The sequence below is a fragment of the Lithobates pipiens genome, unplaced genomic scaffold (genome assembly GCF_037356315.1).
Source record: "Lithobates pipiens isolate NorthernLeopardFrog02 unplaced genomic scaffold, aLitPip1_a1.2 Scaffold_18, whole genome shotgun sequence".
NCBI classification, from domain to species: domain Eukaryota; kingdom Metazoa; phylum Chordata; class Amphibia; order Anura; family Ranidae; genus Lithobates; species Lithobates pipiens.
The window spans coordinates 545,239,873-545,254,991 of record NW_027507758.1 but is presented as its reverse complement, the minus strand read 5'-3'; positions in this window follow the sequence as shown (position 1 = coordinate 545,254,991).

Sequence of the window (15,119 nt, the reverse complement as noted above, 5' to 3'; positions counted from 1 at the left end):
TGGAGATCATCCTCACTCCCTACGAAAAAAGAATGGTTCAGAAGGATTAATTTTATTGAAAACATTGAGGAACTTATAAGTATTTCACAAGAAAGAATGTTAAATTTTACTTCAACCTGGTCGAAATGGCTTGCATTCAAAGATACGCAGGAATATAAGTCTTTCATTTAGTAATGATTGCTGTTGAACCTTCATCATATATGCTACTTTTTTGAGGTCCTAACAGCGCGGGCCCGCTGCTTGGGAACTCTTCTTGCCTTCTCCTTTCTTCTGCATCTATATCAAACTAACTCCTTAACCCCTTCCTTGCTTTCCCCTCCCCCCCCCTCTTTTTCTTTTTTCTTCTCTCTCTCTCTCTCTCTCTCTTCCCCCTCCTTTACACGAGTGATTCTGACTTATTACTTTATTTGCCTAAGATTTCTATCTTATCCACAATGTAAAATTAACCGCAGAATAGATATTAAGGTCTACAGATGATTTTCACTTATATCTTGACAGTTCAAGTTACTGTTTCTATACCTCTGTAACCACCTGTAACAATGTATTACTATGCTACCATTACTGTGCAATATATTGTCGATTGTAATTTCCTGCAATCCTCTAATAACACTTTTGTGAAATAAAAAAAAAAAAAAAAAAAAATGGTCCTGATCACTCAAGTGGGTGTTCATGGCGTATGGCTGGTATTGCTGCATCTAACACTTTTTTCTTTTCTTTATTTTAGACATAATAGGGCCTGAAGAGAAAGTGGGAGTTAAATAAGCCCTATCATTGGTGTCAGTGGGTGAAATGAGTACCCTCAGAAGTGGTAATTTACCAGTAATGATTGTGTCAGAGGCATTACTATTTAACTACTTCTGGTGTTGCTGTTGAGTAGCAATTATGTTTAAACTCCTCCAATGGGGGTAAATGGCTTTAAAATATAACCCCCCTGCATTGGTGGTCAGTGGCAGTGAAATTGAACCCTCTCCATTGGTGGCCAGCAACAGTGAAATGTAACTAATTTCACTGGTGGTCAGTGAGTTCCTGCTCCTGTGTTGTATCCCCTATCCAGGATGAGGTCAGGCTGGGACCTCAGTTGTACTGTTGGGTGAAGAACACTCCACTGGACAGTATCAGTAACGCTGAGGTTTTTTTACTAACATTGAAGAGTGCAAAATCTGGTGCAGCTGTGCATGGTAGCCAATCAGCTTTTAACTTCAGTTTGTTCAATTAAGCCTTGACAATATAACCTGGAAGCTGATTGGTTTCTTTGCAGAGCTTCACCAGATTTCACACTCTCCAGTTTTAGTAAATCAATCCCAGGGTGTCATGTGCTGGAACATAGAGAATATTTAGTATCTGGCACTCCACTGCTACACTGCAAAGTCTAGGTGTCCTGGTTTTTGCAGGACAGGGCATGGGACACGGACACTGTGGGATAGGGTACAAAATCCAAGCATTCTCCAACTGAATAAGTGTACTTGGAAACTATGCCAGCGAAAGAAAATGTGGCAATAAACAGTACAGTAAGTTCTGCACAAAAAAAGGCCTGATGACCAGTAAGAGTGTTTGTATCTCTAAAGCCATTTATTTTTTTGTAGGAAATACTTAAAGTGTAAATAAAGACAACGTTTTTTTGTTTTGTATAGCATGGGGAGGGATTAGAATGCCTGTCAGTTTATTGCTGCTTTGCCCCATTGGGGAGATTCACCCCTTCTATTTGTCCTGTTTACCATTTTCATCAAAAGTAAAAGAAAATCCCAAATTGTGGGTTGACACCTGAACAGTTATGAAGGAGAAAACTTCCAATGACGATACTATTTCTGGTGATCCTAGAGTCACCCCGGGATTCCCTTACTTTGGAGGGATTTCCTCTCTAATGGCTATAGGGCAGGAAGTGAAATCCCCCCATTAGGACACAGATGGTTAAAATAAATAAAAAGTTGTGTGTTTAGTTACACTTTAAAAATGTTTTTTTATTTTTTTGTTTTATCTGTGTCCTATTGAGAAGATGTCCCTTTACTTCCTCTCCTGTAGATGTAACAGGAAAATGAAAATGATGTGGTCTATTAGAGGCACAACACAAAAACAATCCTTCCCCTATGTTAGAAACTGAATTATGTAACTGCAGACACATGGTTCATTTATATCTAATTCCATCCTATAAAATATACATTAGAAGAACCAGAGCAATGTATTACGCACAGGGAAACAAAGCAGGCAAACTATTAGCAAACCGTATTAATAAACAATAACAAAAACTAAAACTGACAAACATCAAATACCTACATACAGGAAAACTAGAACACCACCCGACCAAGATTGCAAACACTTTTATGAAATATTACAGAGATTTATACAATCTCCACCTAGATAGTGACGCGCTATAACCCACTGATTAGACTATTACCTAATTACCTTCACTGAATACAGACCAACTGACAACTCTTAATGCACCAATATAACATAAAGAAATCCTAGATACTATCCATGCCCTACCAAAACACAAATCACCAGGCACTGATGGCTTCTCATCAGAATATTACAAAGCCTTCTCTCAGACCTTGCACTGTTCAACAGGGTTGCCTCCTCGTCTTCCTTTCCAGGAGAAATGTTACAAGCAACCATTGTTACTCTGCCGAAACCAGGTAAGAAGCTGGATACCCCACAAAATTTCAGACCTATTTCTCTTCTAAACACTGATTTCAAAATCTATGCCAAGATTCTGACAAACAGATTGGCTAATATCACCCCATGCTTGATCAAGGCAGACCAAGTAGTATTTGTCAAAGGGAGACAAGCTCCTGATGGCACAGGAAGACTGTTTAATCTTCTACACATTGTAGAATCCAGGAAAACTCCATTGGCAGTTTTGGCATTGGACGCAGAAAAAGCTTTTGATAGGGTCCATTGGGGATACCTCAAAGCGACTCTACAAAAATTTGGCCTCCAGGTCCTTATTCTCTCAGCAATTTCTGCACTATATACCAAACCATTAGCTAAAGTTTTCTCGTCCAATGCCATCTCAGAGAGTTTTTACATTACTAATGGTACTCGCCAGGGATACCCATTATCCCCCATCATATTTACCTTATTGATGGAACCCCTGGCAGAGGCTATTAGAAGTGACAGCAAAATATCGGGGATTAATGCCACAGGTGGAATTCATAAGATCGGCCTCTTTGCCGACGATGTAGTATTAACGATCACTAATCCGGCTTCTTTATCAAACCAAATTCCCAACTGGCTCTTCTCAACCTTATCATAAAATCAATTCCAACCCAATTTAGAAGCATAATAAGTCACATTCTCATAGCAGCTCGACTGACAATTACTGCTAGATGGAAGACCACCCTGGCCCCAAATATATGGGAAGAAATCCAAAGAGTATCTACACAACACCCCTATGAAAGGTTCTTTGCTACACAATCCAATATGATTCAGACCTTCAACAGTCAATGGTTACCTTGGATCTCTAAATTTCCTGAAAACATGTAAAATTAGTAGTGGACAGTGATTCAATGAATCAGACAGAATTGTTCTATCTCCTATGGTACAGTTTTCTATTGTTTTTATTTTTGTGTTTCTTTTTAAGTTTATTCACTCTATACCTTAACTTTCACAAAGTTACCAATACAATGGCAAGACTACAGATGACAGTAATACATATAGCTTACTATATGTATAACATTGTTATGTACAGCACTGACACCCTACCTATACAAGGGAACGTGGCTTTCACATTTTGCAGTAGGAAGCACTGCCCCTGCAATTGATATAGAAGACAAGTACTGGTATGTAATCATTTGCAGTATTAAAATCGTGCTATGTATATTCTGAGATGTGCACTGTGTAAGCCACTATTGTACTCCTTTCATAACTGTTCATGTTGAAACTTAATAAAAAGAATTGAAAAGAAAATGATGTGGTCTGCATTTAAATGTGGAGAAAATGATAAAGATGTGTAAAAAAAAGAAGGAATTCACATACTGAATACTATAGTTATGGGTATTAAGCCATACATTTACTAGAATACAATATTTTCCCTGTTACCAGCCTTTAGCATATTGGCATTAGAAAAGAAAGGATAGACAGGTTCAACAACCATCATCCCTGTTACACGTTATTTGACCTTGCACACTAAGGCAGGTTGCCTAAGGCCAGGCTGTCACCTGCGGTTGTCAGTCCCAGTGGTAGCAGTACGTCAGGATGTAGCACAATGCTCCCTTCACGGTCACTTGCCTTAACCATAAGTGAAAATGATGCTGGAAGAAAAGAGGCTACTGATACACAGGACTATGAGACTTTCTTTGAATCATGACAAAAATCATTTAACACTCTGTTGTATGCTAACTTGCAGTCTTCTTTTCCTATGCAGGACACATTTAGATTTTTTTTCTTTCTGCAATCTGTCAAATTTGTTATTTACAGTCCCATTTAACATGGTATGTTGGAAAAGCAAGATATTGATTTGAAAAATAAATAATTTAAATCAAGAAATATGCTTAATTAAAGTGGAAGTAAACCCATAGATTTAAACAGTTAAAAAAAAAAGGCATGCCGGGAATGCTAACTACACATTGGCTGTGCTCTCAGCCAAACTATCAAACCATCCAATGGCTGGTGTCATAACAAATCACATGTGCAGCACCATAGCAGTTGAAGATTAAACAGAGGCAAAGATGGCAGCTTCCTTGGTTAAAAATGATAGGGGAGTTTACTTCCACTTTAACTTCCCTCTTTTATCCAAAATTGAAATATTTCCACATGTTAGAATACATTCTATATCTTCCCTAATAGAAAATTTCTTTGAGTATAAATACAAAGATGAGTTCCTACAGTTAAAATTGTATTTGTTCCACTTCTCATTCAAATGTTTCTATATACCAAGAAGTCATAGGTTTCATATAACATTACCAGGAATGGTAGGAATATTTAGTGTAGCAGCAGAGATACCGTTTGTTACTAGATTATGAGGGAACATGAACTTGCTGTAAACATCAGCTGGGAGGTGACACACTAACCCAGCTTTTCTCAACCTTCTGTTTTCCAGAAATAGTTTTCAGATATTGAGGAACCTCTGTTAAAAACAATTCTTTGGAGGTCAGTGGGAAAATGTCCACTTTATAGTGATGGTCAGAATGCCCCAATTCAGACAGCTAAAAAGGTCATTGATGTCTTACAATTGACTCTGTCAAGCAACATTGAAGCTGACACTTTGCAGGAACCAGCAAATTGGTGGTCAATCAGCCACATCTCAAAAAACCCATATCAACCTCAGATGAAACCCTAGGGTTCCTTGGAACCCTGGTTGGGAATAGCTGCACTAATCACTCATAAAAACAAATTCTGCAAAACCCTGCTGCCTACCTGAGGCCCGAAGGCTGCATGCAGCTTTTTGGCCCTAGTTGTGCTGTCCTTGGACCTCAATAATCTGTAGATGGAGTGGGAATATTGAACTGTAAAGGGAGTTATAGCAGTGTTCTCTACTAGTCTCCTGTAACACATCTCCAGTCTCCCTCCGTCTTCTGCAGCATGCTTCCAGTCTCCAACTAGAACATCCTCCAGTGTATCTGCAGTTTCTGACAGTGTTCTATAGCAATGTCATACAATGAACCTTATGGTTCATTGGTCTTTTGGTAATGTCAGGGGCAGCATATGATGGAAATTAGACTTCCTACATCTTTTATGTTCAATTGTAGCGTTATTTTAGCTATAGACATCTGTGAACATTTAGATGTGCATATACAATTTGACCATTTTACTATGTCTTTCAGATATGGTTTGATATCAAACTCTAGTCCAAGAGTCTCCATCCTTTTTAAAAAGTGGGAATAACAAAATGCCCCAGCAACAGAGAGGTCAAGGAGAATAAAAAGATGTCCCTACATAGGTGGTCAATGGAAGAAATACATGTATAAATGTGAAAGAACCTGTGCTTAATATGTTAATATAAACAGGAAGGCAGAACACTAAATATCTAAATACAAAATAGAATTACAGAGAGACAAATGGTAGGTACATGTTTCCCTTTACATCGGTGAGATGTGATCAGAATATAAAAATAAACATATGTGTGTCAATAAACATATCCACAATTGCAATCAATAAAAAGCACCAAAAAAATAGAAAGTGCAAAGAAAAATACATAGGTCAGTTTTGAAATATTCTGTATAATCATAAGGATACACTGTGCCAAAATCCATTTCGCAGAGGTGCCTGCTTTAATCAACGTGTCCAAATTCCTTACCACATACAATAAATCTCCAATTTATAAGAAATCAGCAGGAGATGGACAACACCACAGCCAGCACTCTGCATGACTCCATTGACAACACAACATCAGTACTCGGCACAAAGACTCACAAATGCCATTGAGAAAAACAAAAGGGGAAGACACATAGTATGGCACTTTAAAACCATATGAGATTTATAAAATGAATGGCACTCACAAAGCTTGATAAAGACAAGACTTACAAAGCACTGCTGCAATGCAGCTGGCAGGCTTGATGAAGTCACTGGTCAGGCTCAATCCTACAAGATTTGTCTCGGTATGGACATCATCAGGGGAAGAGCAGCTCTCATTCCCTGATGAAGGCATGTTCCAATTGCCCATGGCCACTGGTAGTAAAACATGTCTCTGTGTCTGTGATCAGCCAAACTAATAAATTCCTGTCATTGGTCAGTGGTAGTAAATAGGGCAATCTTTAATATTAATTGGACCCTGGGCAAACATTGCCTTTGGGCCATCCCCTCAACTCAAAATCAGGTCAGGCAGCAATTTAGATTGGTTTCCAGAGGTAACATCATTTCATTACTGCTCAATGACTGGATTCTACAACAAACATTACAATGCATTGATTAGTTGCTAGAGGTTACAGCACATCATTTCTGCTAACTGTTTGGTTGCTAGAGGCAACTGCACATCCTCACCGCTCACTGCTTGGTTGCTAGAGGTTACATGTTTACCGCTCATTTTTTGGATACTAGCGGCAACATGCTTACCACTCACACATTGGTTGCTAGAGGTTACTTGTTAATCGCTCACTGATTGGTTGCTTTACTTTGCATCATTACCACTTACTTATTGGTTGCTAGAGGTCACAGCACATCAATACAGCTTATTGAATGGTTGCTGAAGGTTACAGCACATCGTCTCCTCACTGCCTGCACACCATCGACTGGAGAGGTGAGGGGACCTGCCAATAGACAGAAAATTACTAGAACTTGCTATTAGCAATGAGCAGAGCAGAGCACACCCGGATATGAATGTTAACTGAGTGCAACTAGGAACAGAGGCCAATACAAGTAGTATCTCTGAGGCCAGGCTGCCAGAAATAAATGACTAGTTATGCCACATGCAGTAGAGCAGTGGGGAGGGGTGAGCTATGTACAGAGTGCAGGGTTAAGTGGTGCGCTATTGATAAAGTGCAGGGTTTAGCGGTGAGCTGTGTACAGAGTGCAGAATTTAGGGGTGATCTGTGTACAGAGTGCAGGATTTAGGGGGGCTCTGTGTACAGAGTGCAGGATTGAGGGGTGAGTTGTGTACGGAGTGCAGGTTTGAGGGGGGATCTGCGTACAGAGTGAAGGATTGAGGGGTGAGCTATGTATGGAGTGCAGAACTGAGGGGTGATCTGTATACAGAATGCAAGATTGAGGGGTGATCTGTGTATGGAGTGCAAGATTTAGGGAGATCGGTATACAGAGTGCAGAATTGAGAGTGATCTGTGTACAGAGTGCAGGATTGAGGGGTGAGCTGTGTACAGAGTGCGGGATTGAGGGGTGAGCTGTGTACAGAGTGCACAATTAAGCAGGGATCTGTGTACAGAGTGCAGGATTTAGGGGTGAGCTGTGTACAGAGTGCAGGATTGGGAAGTGAGCTATGTACGGAGTGCAGGATGGAGGGGTGAGCTGTGTGTGGAGTGGAGGATTGAGTGGTGACCTGTGTACAGAGTCCAGGATTGAGTGGTGAGCTATGTACAGAGTGCAGGATTGAGGGGAGAGCTGTGTTCAGAGTACAGGATTGAGGGGTGAGTTGTGTACAGAGTGTATGATCGAGGGCTGAGTTGTGTACAAAGTGCAGGATTGAGGGATGGTCTGTGTATGGAGTGCAGGATTAAGGAGGGATTTGTGTACAGAGTGTAGGATTGAGGGGTGATCTGTGTATGCAGTGCAGGATTTAGAGGGGGTCTGTGTACAGAGTGCAGGATTGAGGGTCAAGCTATGTACGGAGTGCAGGATTGAGGTGTGATCTGTGTACAATATGCAGGATTGAGGGGTGATCTGTTTACAGAGTGCGGCATTGAGTGGTGAGCTATATACAGAGTGCACGATTTAACGGGGATCTGTGTACAGAGTGCAGGATTAAGGGGTGATCTGTGTATAGAGTGTAGAATTTAGGGGTGAGCTGTGTACAGAGTGCAGGATTTAGGGGTGATATTTGTATGTAGTGAATGATCGAGGGGTGAGCTGTGTACAGAGTGCAGGATTTAGGGGAGATCTGTTTACAGAGTGCAGAAGTGAGGGTTGAGCTATGTACAGAGTGCAGGGTTGAGGGGTGATCTGTATACAGAGTGCAGTATTTAGGGGTGAGTTGCATACAGATTGCAGGATTGATTGGTAAGCTATGTACAGAGTGCAGGATTGAGGGGTGATCTGTGTACAGAGTGCAGGATTGAGGCATGGTCTATGTACAGAGTGCGGGATTTAGGAGGGATCCGTGTACAGAGTGCAGGATTGAGGGGTGATCTGTATACAGAGTGCAGGATTTAGCAGTGAGCTGTGTACAGAGTGCAGGATTGAGAGGTGAACTATGTACGGAATGCAGGATTGAGGGGTGATATGTGTACGTAATGCAGGTTTGAGGGCTGAGCTGTGTACAGAGTGCAGGATTGAGGGGCAAGCTATGTATGGAGTGCAGGATTGAGGGGTGATCTGTGTGCAGAGTGCAGGATTGAGGGGTGAGCTATGTACGGAGTGCAGGATTTAGGTGGAATCTGTGTACAGAGGGCAGGATTTAGGAGGGATCTGTGAACTGAGTGCAGGGTTGAGGGGTGATCTGTATACAGAGTGCAGTATTTAGGGGTGAGTTGCATACAGATTGCAGGATTGATTGGTAAGCTATGTACAGAGTGCAGGATTGAGGGGTGATCTGTGTACAGAGTGCAGGATTGAGGCATGGTCTATGTACAGAGTGCGGGATTTAGGAGGGATCCGTGTACAGAGTGCAGGATTGAGGGGTGATCTGTATACAGAGTGCAGGATTGAGGGGTGATTTGTGTACAGAGTACAGGATTGAGGGGTGATCTGTGTACAGAATGCAGGATTGAGGGGTGATATGTGTACGTAATGCAGGTTTGAGGGCTGAGCTGTGTACAGAGTGCAGGATTGAGGGGCAAGCTATGTATGGAGTGCAGGATTGAGGGGTGATCTGTGTGCAGAGTGCAGGATTGAGGGGTGAGCTATGTACGGAGTGCAGGATTTAGGTGGAATCTGTGTACAGAGGGCAGGATTTAGGAGGGATCTGTGTACTGAGTGCAGGGTTTAGGGGGGATCTGTGTACGGAGTACAGCATTTAGGGGTGTGTTGTGTACATCCGAGTTCTCACCAGCTAAATAACGTCAGAGTGGAGCTGCAGAAGAGCAGCTGTAACTTACTGCATGTCCGTAACTTGGAGTGCAGGATTGAGGGATTACTTGTGTACTGGATTGAGGGGTGATCTGTGTACCGAGGTCAAGATTGAGGGGTGATCTGTGTACAGAGTGCAGGATTTAGAGGGGATCTGTGTACGGATTGCAGGATCTAGGGGTAATCTCTGTTTGGAGTGCAGGATTTAGGGGGGATCTATGTACAGAGTGCAGGATTTAGGAGGGATCTGTGCACTGAGTGCAGTGTTTAGGGGGATCTGTGTATGGAATACAGCATTTAGGGGTGTGTTGTGTACATCTAATGCCGCGTACACACGAGCGGACTTTTCAACATCCAAAGTCCGAAGGAGTGAGTCCGTCAGACTATCCGATCGTGTGTGGGCTGCAACGGACTTTTGACTCGCCAAAGTCCGAAGGACTTTAGAATATGGAACATGCTTCAAATTTTTCCGAAGGAACTCCGCCGGACCCGGTCCCCTTCGAAAAATCCGCTCGTGTGTATGCTACTCCGACGGACTAAAACCGACGCTAGGGCAGCTATTGGCTACTGGCTATGAACTTCCTTATTCGAGCCGAGTCGTACGTCATCACGTTCGAATCCGTCGGAGTTTAGTGTGATCGTGTGTGGCCAAGTCCGCTCAGCCGAAAAGTCTGTCAGAACTCCGTCGGAATTCCAGCAGAACTCCCACGGAACTCCTTCGGAAGTCTGTCGGACATAAGTCCTCTCGTGTGTACGGGGCTTAAGTCCATCTCCCCCCCTCCCATGTACAGAGCTCTCCTCCCCGAGTTTCCAGTTTGGAGCTCACCCCTGTCAATACACAGCATTCCTCTGGCTTCCCCTTTCAATACTGAACACATTCTGAGTTCTCACCAGCTAAATAACGTCAGAGTGGGGCTGTAGAAGAGCAGCTGTAACTTACTGCATGTCCGTGGCTTGGAGTAGCTTCTGCCTGTGTACATCCCCCGCCCCCTCCCTCCTCTGTTCTCTCATAGAGAGGATATGTTTTTCGAAGCAGGGAGGGATGTGAACAGCCGTCAGGAGGAGACTGTAGCAACACTCCTGTATTTACAAATGACAGTAGTGGGCAGTTCAGCAACCAGCGCCGGATCTCGGAGGTGGAGGAACCGGCTCCAGGGGCAGCTGCTTTGGGCACCTCAACAATGGCGAGCCCCTCGGCAGATGCCCCATTTTCCCTGTGGTAAAGACAGCCCTTGTAGTAAAACATGCCCCATGTGTCATTGTTCATTAGGTATATGTCATTAGTCAATGGTAGTAAAACAGGTCCCTGTATCAGTGGTCAGCGGAAGTAATAAAAGACAATCTCCCTGGATTTTGTTGTCAGTAATATTAGACCTCCCTCCAGAACTGGTGTAAGTAAATAAAAATTAATTCCCCCCACCAAATCCCCACAGGTATCAATAATAACTCCCATAACTCCCCCCAACATTGTTGAGCGTATTAACAAAACCCCCCAGCCCCCTTCCTTCACCTGGTGTTAATGAGAAAAAAGGCTAGATCTGGAGACAGTCATCTAATCTCATTAGGCACCCTTATCCCTCCTGCTCAAGAGTAACATGCCATGAATAAAAAGACAAAGTGCAAGATGAATGAGGTAGGAGGTTGTCTTGTCAAAGCTTGTTTTTTATTTATTTTAATTTTATTTTGGATAGTGTAGGGAAGGCTTAGAACCCCTGTCAAGTTTTTATTGTTGTCTGTATCCTCACTAGAGATTGGCCTTGTCTGTTCGTCTTGGTGACCGTTATCAAAACAGAAAGTGTTATCCAAAATTATTGAATTATTAAAAGGTAAAGGTAAAAATTCCAATGGAGAAACTGTTTTTGATGGCAACTGTCCAGGAAGGATATTTCCCTCACTTTGTAAAGCTTTTCTCTTATTTCCTTTTGCATCTTTGGCACAGAATGTGAATGGAAAATCCAACAGGGCAAGGGAAAGTAAAAAATGACATTGATGGAGAGTTTTAACCTTATGCTATCAAAAACTCAAAAACATCTCACTTTACACATACTTTAATTGATTCCTCATCAGTCAAATTTAGAAGTAACAGATATAAATAAGGTAAATCATGCAAAATATAAACAAGCTTGCAGTGGATACAACTAATTATACGTAATTCGCACTAATTTGATTATTCATAAAAAACATAAAATTTGTGTGAAAAATGCAATTGCATAGTTGATGAGAGGAGAAAGGTGATTTATAACACTTACAGTTTAGACCATCTGTAACTGTTGTATGGAAGAAAAATATAAAGAGAGAGAAAAGTTTTGGCTTCCCTAGGAGTTTAAAAAACCTTTTTTTATACCTTAAATGGAAAACAGATGTATATTTGTGATTGGTACTTGCAGGGAAAAGTAACAGGTTTACTTAAAGCGGAGTTCCACTCAAAAGTGTTTGAAAGGCTTCACTGCTGTGTTCCCCCACCAAGAATAGCGGCGCTCTAGCTTCCTTTGTGCCATATATACTGTATATATATATATATAGATATGTATTGTTATTCGTTTTTCACTAATTTTAGGTGCAGCAGTGGTATAATATCAACAAGGGGAAGGGTGGTTTACAGATCCCCACGGTAAGGGGAAGGGGCGAGGTTTAAGGAAACTTTTAAAAACTGTTTTTTGAAAGTTTTCTTAGACCACATTCTCATTTTTGCATTGAGTTAATGTATGTTATGTGAATCAGTGGGCTGTGGTGGACTCCAGCATGCCATTAAAAAATTGTGGAATGGAATGGAACATGAGCCTTTTTTGGTGCATTAGTAGCCCACAGGAGCATTAAGCTTCATTCCCTACCCACACATCCACACTGCCAGAGTGGAAGAGAGCAGACACAAGTGGAAGCAAGCCTTATGCCCATACATGACTTGCCAGGAGTCGCATATCCAATGCTCAGTATGTCCTGTCACCTCAGCAGGACAGGGCGAGGAGGGAAAAGGAATAAGCAGCTTGAAAAATAAGTGTTATTTTACAAAATGAAGGACTGTATATTAATGTTCTGAGGATGCTATAATGCTATGAATTTTTTGGCAAAACATCATTAACCCTTTCCTGCCTGCCCCAGCATCCCTTTAAAAAGTTCTGAATGTCAGGGGGGAGCCTTGGGGCAAGAAAAATTGACCGATCATGATATCACTGTGATTGGCAGTCGCAGTGGTTACATGATCGGGAGCCAGTCCCGCCAGCTACCGATCATTAGTGGGGAACTAGAGCTGCCTTTCACAGCTCGGTTTCTGTACTTGGGAGTGTGCAGTGAGTACACTTTAAGCACAGAAACATCATCCTTCCAGCAACACATACTGCATGTGTGGCGTGTGGGCATTAAAGTTCACCTTTTTTCTGCCACACATATGTGTTTTGTGGGCAGCAAGAGGTTAAAGGTGAATTAACCCTTTCCTTTTTATCAACAATGTAGTCTAATAAAAACAAACTTTATTCTCCATCTTCAACTATGGTTTCCAGATGGCAGCAAAACATCTAGGTCGTGTTTTAGCTTGCAGTTTAGTTTTCCATAAATTTGCCTTGAGAAACCAAGTCTTTGAATTGCTATATCTTCGAGTCCAGCGGGGTGGGTGTTACAAAACCTAAGCTGGCTCAATGTGTCCTCGGTGACCGGGCGCCATCTGCTAATCTTACTCCAAACACTGAAATTAAAAGATGCCATGCTGTGCCTAACCATTTCTGATCAGTTGTTTGGCTCTGTTCGCTTATCACAGCTCTAAATGTAGAGGCATACTGAATGCTTTTAATTTGTCAATTTACTGTGCTCTACTCTAAGAAGGAACATAAAATAATGTATGGCTTACAACAAGACAAAGCTCACTTCTCAAAGTTTAATGGTGCGTGTTTTCTATGCTGTCTAAACTGTAAATTCTTAGTAGGTTTTTAAAACTGAGTGGGATGGCCCAGCAGCTTGAGTCTTTAAAAAAAAGTGCAAATTTAAATTATTGTTGTAAAAGTTTTCAAGAAAGTTATTTTTTATGTGGTTGTTACAGTTCACATTTTTCAGCTCGTATTTTCTGTATATTTATATATTATTTTTTTTTTAAATATATTTAGCTAATATATTTATACATATATTTTTTGCCCTAGATATTTTTCAAAATAGTTTCTCTTTGCCCCTTTATTCCCTTTCTTCTTTTGCCCCTCCCTTTTTTTTTTTTTTTCCCTACACCCTCCCCTTCAGTCTTATATATTATGCCTAGTCTTAAGCATTATTGAAGACTGTGTAAAAATATTGATTCTCATTTTCATTTTATGTTTATTTTTATTTTTAAATGTCGCTTATTGGTTGTTGTTCTGTATGAAATCATATATTTTTTTGTTTGGATAGGGATTTTGTTTCTGTTTCTCCCCCTGTCCTATACCTTTATATTGTGATAACGCTCCATTTACATAAGCCCCTAAGGTCCGCCCAGGTAGTATAAATTAGTCCCATACACACACAGTCATCAGGTTGATAAAGGAACCAATGAGATGTTCCGAAACGCGTCCCTCTTTGATGACTGCTTCCTGTTTTGCTTCCTGTTTGTGGTCCACGCTGGTTGCTGGTTATTGTCTCCTGCCGCTGACGTCACTTCCAGGATCCTCGTGTTTTGAGACTGTGATTGCGGACTGGCCTGTCAGTTCTCTTGGAGCTCCCTGCTGTTTTTCCTGTTGGCATCCCCTGGACCTCCCTGCTACTGGACACACACAGCCTAAAGAACTGGTATATGCCAGTGACCACTGCATTCATGCCGGACCACCTACATGGATATTAATGATATGCTCTGCCAGTCTACATATCTTGTAAGTGTTTTTAACCCTTTTTTGGGGAAATTAAACAGCTTTTAATTCTACACTTAGAGGCGCCTTTTCTTTGTTTTTCTGTTTCCTATCCAGAGATTGCTTCTCTCCATAAGTGCAGCCCTAAGTGTGGAAGATACCCTATTATAGACTTTCTGGTTCATAAAGACATCTGTTTTTTGCTTGGTCCTGAAGTTCAGAGCGCCCTTACAAACTGTATCTGGATTATTAGAATTCTACTATAGCTTGTAGGCAGAACATTTGACCGGAAATGTATGATTGCGGTGTCGTACAGTCTAGCTGCTCCGTCGAATCTTCTTAGAACATTCGACAGACACCCTAAGCCTTCAATGACAGATTCAACCTTAATTATTTTGGTTCTTCGGACAAACGTATTTTTTAGCAAAACTAAATAAATAAAAATTCATTTCGGGAGTAACTAAATAAATGTAATTTTCGGACGAAAACTAAATTCCGAAACAAAATATTTCAGTGTGCACATGTCTACTGGAAATGGAGCGAGTACAAAGAAGGGCAACAAAGCTAATAAAGGGTCTGGAGGATATTAGTTATGAGGAAAGGTTGCGAGCACTGAACTTATTCTCTCTGGAGAAGAGATGCTTGAGAGGGGATATGATTTCAATTTACAAATACCGTACCGGTGACCCCACAATAGGGATAAAACTTTTT